The following is a 6239-nucleotide window of genomic DNA, read 5'->3' as shown; positions in this document are numbered from 1 at the left end:
TTGCTCATTTCAGAAGCTGGCAAGTTTACACATATTTTGTCATTATACCATGTGAAAACATCACAGAGCAGTGTGATGAAACATCTTTGCGTGAAAAAAAAACGTGATTTAATACAATAACTCTGAGAATGTGATTTTAATTAAATACATGACTCACGTCAAAGATATGCGAGTATTATTTTCCACAAATCTCGCAATGGTGAAGTTCACTCATGTATCATATTCCTGGGCCCCGATCCAGATCATTACCAAAAATTCTTGGATTGGTGCGCAGTCCAAGCTGTGCACAACAGTTCAACCAAATCCATGAATAACTTTATTCCAAAAAGTTGCTGACAGACAAGCAAATAAACACCTTCTACTGCTTAGTAATGTATGATTGTTCCTCCTATCATCAATGACCGCCGCTCAAATTCACAAAACGATTACGTTTTCTGACACTACACCCACTGTGGCTGCTATCTCTTTCTGATAGTCGTACATACAAGTCATGTGATCGATGTGAGCGCGGAAAAAAAATAAGATCGTTAAAGAGAGATAATACCCATGGTAATCATTATAGTGACACTAGTCAAGTCTAGTCGTCCATCTGGCTGGTTCACTCCCCCTGTCATCAGATGGCACTAACTGCTTCAACCTTGTTCCTGCTCGCAAGTGATCAAACTGGTGACAGGCGGCTTAGCGCCACAGTGGATGTAGCGTCTGAAAATGTATTTATTTTGTGAATTTGTGCAGTTGTCGTGGATCGTTTTTGGTTCGGCAAGACACGGAACAGGTTAGTTGATTATGGGGACCATTCGGTTGACATCAATTTACTCTAAGGACGATTTAATGCCCATGTGAGCATGTAGTAAATGTGGCTTGCCGTCGATCCGACACATTAGAAACAGTTATTCCCCATAACTCTCGCATACAGAGCATTACATTCTGCAACAACAGATAGCCGTAGATTTCCCCCAGCATAATGCTGGCCCCCATGATACAACTGAAATCAACTGTTTCATGAGTACAGCATGAAACTCCAGTCAAATAAATAAATAATAAAATGTGAAATTAACCTTTATAGCCCCAGTCTCTCCTATCCCCTCAAACAAGTCGCTGCTTTGGACAACATGATCTTTTCCCATTTGAGGACTACATACAGTGTCGCAGGTGAACAGCCAAAAGGTGAGCAACTCAATACACATGCATATCTATGTTAACGCACACAGACCAGATGCTTTTCCTCAGTTATTTCTCTTGAATATGAAGTGCCTGCATTAACAGTACAGAATGAACTTGAATACGAAGTGCATGCATTAACAGTACAGAATGAAGTTGTTTCTCTTGAATACGAAGTGCATGCATTAACATTACAGAATGAACTTCCATATGTTTTGGTTTGATGATGAACAGTGCAGAAGTCCTGATCCCTGCCTAATATTGAATAAAAAGGAAAATGCCTATGAAACCAAATATTCCTATAACAAGGTACAATGATACTGCTTCGCCAAGATGGCGACGTTATCGGAAATTACTTTCACAAAACTGAAATCATGTTCGCAAAATACGCAAATGGGGATTGGTAGCATGGTGCACTTAGTCTATATATGTATTTAATTAGAGTATTGTACTTAACATAACATCACGTGACACTATTCACATTCATTCATCAACCTTATACAGCAACTTTAGAATTTTTGTGAAGTTTGATTAATTTCTTTACAGAAAGCTCAAGTGTTGGCATTAAAAGTATACATTTTAAGACCTGTATATACCTCTGAAAGCCCATTTTTACATACCAAACTTTAGGTGAAATAAAATATTCCATTTTGCTGACATGCCCAGCCAATGATTACATCCTCACTTCTTTCCAATCATTAAAGTATGCTGATGTGAAATAATTCATAAATTATTTATTTATTTGACTGGTGTTCTACACCATTCCCAAGAATGTTTCATTTATATGACAATGACCAGCAAAATGGTGGGAGGAAACCAGGCAGAGCCCGCTGCCAGGCCACTTATGACTGGTAAGGAAGCCTGCATGAGCTGGACTGGAATCTCACAGCCATCACATTGGTGAGACCATGAGAAGCTCCTTGGGCAATCTGCTGTGCTAGCTAGTTGCAGAATGTAACTCTCACATCCAGCAATATAAAGTATTAGGAGAGTTACGAAGAGAAACTGCTTTACCGCTTTACAAAGCAACCATAATTATTTTTAGTATTCCATCTAATTACCACAGAGGAAAAGTTCTTGGCGATGATAAGAAATTTCATGGAAGGTCACGTTGTTGTGGTTGTACATTTGACATTTCATATTTGAGAACGCACATTCACTCCATTCTTTCGTTATAACTCAAAATACAATTACACAGAAATCTGCTATGATCACTAATCACCAAATGCTACGGAAAACAACGAATTTAGATCAGTTTCGAAGACAATTCTGACAGCATTGCTATAGCGTCGAAAACTGGACACCTAGTCAAAAGTACCTTAGCCACGGGTCTTTTAGTCCTTTTGCAGCTAACAAACGCTGGACCAGCTCAAGTTCTTGAATTCCATCTATTTTATAGATCTTGTAATCTGGGATCTTGCACGGTCCGCCTCCCCCCATCGTTAAAGAGGTTTCATGCAATGTTTAAGATGTCCGTATCAAAATCTGTCGTTGTCCGAACTCACTAGGGGGCGCTATGACAGAGCTGATATCCCACTCACAGTGATGGATCCTTCCTCCCGACAGCGAGTTTTGTAGATTATAATTTCCATCGGTCTCGGCATTACAGAATGACTGAAAAGTGTGTTGACCTTCGATGTCTTGGACTCCATGGGAAACTTGCTGACAACATATTGAGAGTAATACTAACTGACCATTGCGGTACATAACATTGTGTGTATGTAGGCTATCGGCTACACCGTTTAATTCATCAGGCTTATCGTTCCGCCTGTCACGTAAGCCAACAGGAGTGAAAACATTCGTAGCCAAGGTGCTAATCAGCTGTAAAAAATCACTCAATTTAATGAACACAATTAATGTGCTTTCATTATTACTCTAAGGTTATAAGGACCAAGTAAATTATTTTAAGGGCCGTCACAAGTTATATATTGCCTATGTACGGACATACAGTTGTTTAGGCCTAGTTCTTATTTTTTTTTCTTCGAAATAAAAAAATAAAAGAACCATTCTCCTAATGCGGGGCCCGACTTATCGCCAACCAATGACAATGGTGATATTGAAAATAATAGTTTCTCATTGGCTACTAAACTTTGGATACAAATTTTAAAGCTAGATTCTCTTTAGTTTTCACAAATAACGCGAAATAAGAAAGTATTCAAAATTGTGCTAAGCAATATAGGGCAATGGGTTTCCGGGGCCTGAGCTGCCCATGGACTCTCGCCTAACAACCTTGAATAGACTTTTGAAATCTCACCCCTTACTTTTAATCTTTGACAACTTTGCTCACCATGTCACCCTTACACGGCTCTACTCTTTGATCCTGTGTCCAGGTGGTCCAAAGTTGAATGGCTGAGAAATCGGTCATGGTTATCTTGGGTCGCTCGGATCCTTTGCATTGTTTTAATGTTATATGTTTTATGTGATGACAACAAAGCATTTTCATTTGAGTGATTCTTGACCACTGACTTCTAATAAATTGCCAATATCATCAGTGTACTTCTCTTAACCTAAGTCTCCTTAAGCCATTGTGATATATAGGGGGCGTGTAATTTGCTACTACATGTATTTAAACATTTACATGAACAATTAGAATAAACCCTTAACTGAGGTAAACTGACAAGAGGCCGTATTTCAGCGGTTACATGTGACCAGTTGGACTTTCATCACTGTTCTTCACTTACTATGCTGTACGTCTATAATTATATATAGTAAGTAGGCCCTGACCACTCGCCTATAACGTGATTTTAACTCGGGGCCCTGGCATTTTCAATTTCCGCATATGGTCAGACTTTTAAAATGGTATACTGGCCCCACTTTTAAAAAGTCTTTCAATTTTTTTATCATATCGCTTTTACGGCTAGTACTCTTCCAACCCCATCTCTCAGCGCCCCCAAAATTCAATTTCCTTGTGACGCCATTGTTTATCATCAGTATCAGTAGTGGCTTGTCTTAGTAGGAAGAAGGATATGTACCCTTCACATGGATCCACAATCTGCCATTCTCCAAGATCACACTATACACTTGCATTGCAGAGCAAAGGCTATAGCAAAATAACAAAAGGTTAAAGCCATTCGCACACCATGGATATAATGTGTCGTTAATCGACAACCCCTTTGAACGAAGGTGTAGAGCCTCTCCCTCTCGGTCATCAGCCAATGCCTCATGCACCGAGTTCTGAGCGCGAACGAATTAGGTCAAGCCGTCTGTACTGTTTTTCAACCCATACCCCCTTTTAAACATCGAAATAGTGAGTACGCCTGACCTTGTCGTTGTCACGACATTAAATTTCTACATTCGTTCTACATTCGTAGACAAGACTGCCCACGCGTCACGCACAGCAGTATGCGGTTTACGGGGTAGGCAGACTGTAAAGGCGTACACAGCGTTTCAGTCTTGCAAGTGACTACCACTAGTTCTGTATGACTGGTTTGACGGCCATTGTGTATAACAAAATCTGCATCATTGGCCCCTATTATTTGCTTAGTCGTTTTTGACCATTATTCTGGTCCTGTCACAGCGTCAGATGTCCCCTTTTATTAGCTTGACGGTCCCCGTGGCAACGCATTTTTAATGCTGCCTCATTGTAGAATGCTGCGTGAGATGCTGAAGACACGAGACACGAAGCCCCATGGCTCGTGCTCCCAGTCAGATTACAATGAGCGTCAATCAAGGTGGTACCAACTTGGATTTTTTGTTTTTCTAAGGTCTTAGGTGTGACTTTACTGGGCATCGATCTCGGGACCTACATGGCTCCATATACGCGATATACTCATTTATATGCCCCCCTCCCCCCTCCCCTCTTTCCCCCCCCCCACACACACCCCCTCACCCTCAGTAGCTACAAAACGATATACATGTATACCAAGATCTAAGTAACGACGGAAATACGATTACGTTGCGATAATCCACGCGATACGCAACACGTTCCCAGTGTAGAGTACATGCTTCTACGGCATCTGCGTTGATGTACAGCTGCGCTTGCATGTACGATTGTACAACAACCTGTATCCAACCCGACAAAGAATCCTCTGCTATTAAACATTAGACACCCTTCCTTCAGGGTATTTTATTTTATTTATTTATTTGATTGGTGTTCTATGCCGCACACAGCAATATTTCACTTATACGACAGAGGCCAGCGTTATGGTAGGAGGAAACCTAGCAGTCTCAGACGAAACCCACGACCACCCGCATGAGCTGGAATTGAACCCATATCGACCGCATTGGCGAGAGGCTTCTGCATGATTCTTTGCGCCGCGCTGACGTGCTAACCCCTTCGGCCACGGAGGAGTACAGATGCTTCCTGAGAAAGATACAAGAATGCTCGATCTGCCTGAAAGTGTTCCCGAGTGTTAGCAAAGTGGCTGTAAAGGGCTTTCCAATGCATTTATACCGTAATCTCAACGTCTCATATATGATGGCTATTGCATCCTTCTTTTCCAAAACGTTGCCATGTGACCGATGAAGGTTGTGACAGACATGTCCTGTTTAGCGCTTCAACACATGTACGAACGTGACCTTCCGCTGCAGAAACGCCGAACCGTGAGTAGCCATATCCCGGATTTCTGACAGGAGTCCATGTGTTGCAGTGCTCACGTGCCAGTCAACAGGAAAGTATATTATTGCAGGCATATAGACGTAGAGTGGACGTTGCAACCCTTTGTTTGAGGTGACGAGGCTAGGTAGCATCGAGTTGTAACACCTGCCTTTCAAGTACGTGACGTTTCGTGGTAGCATTGAGGGCAAGTGCAAGCTGTAACACCTGCCTTTCAAGTACGTGACGTTTCGTGGTAGCACTGAGGGCAAATGCAAGTTGTAACACCTGCCTTTCAAGTAACGTGACGTTTCGTGGTAGCATTGAGGGGAGGTGCAAGTTGTAACACCCGCCTTTCAAGTAACGTGACATTTCGTGGCAGCATCGATGAGGGGAGATGCAAATTGTCACACCCGCCTTTCAAGTAACGTGACGTTTCGTGGTAGCATTGAGGTTAGGTGCAAGTTGTAACACCCTCCTTTCGAGCAGCATGAAGTGGCAGCATCGATGAGAGGGACATGCTGTTCATTGGTGTTTGTTTTCA

This window comes from Liolophura sinensis, chromosome 4, assembly GCF_032854445.1.
Source record: "Liolophura sinensis isolate JHLJ2023 chromosome 4, CUHK_Ljap_v2, whole genome shotgun sequence".
NCBI classification, from domain to species: Eukaryota; Metazoa; Mollusca; class Polyplacophora; order Chitonida; family Chitonidae; genus Liolophura; species Liolophura sinensis.
Note: the sequence above shows the minus strand (reverse complement) of the source record.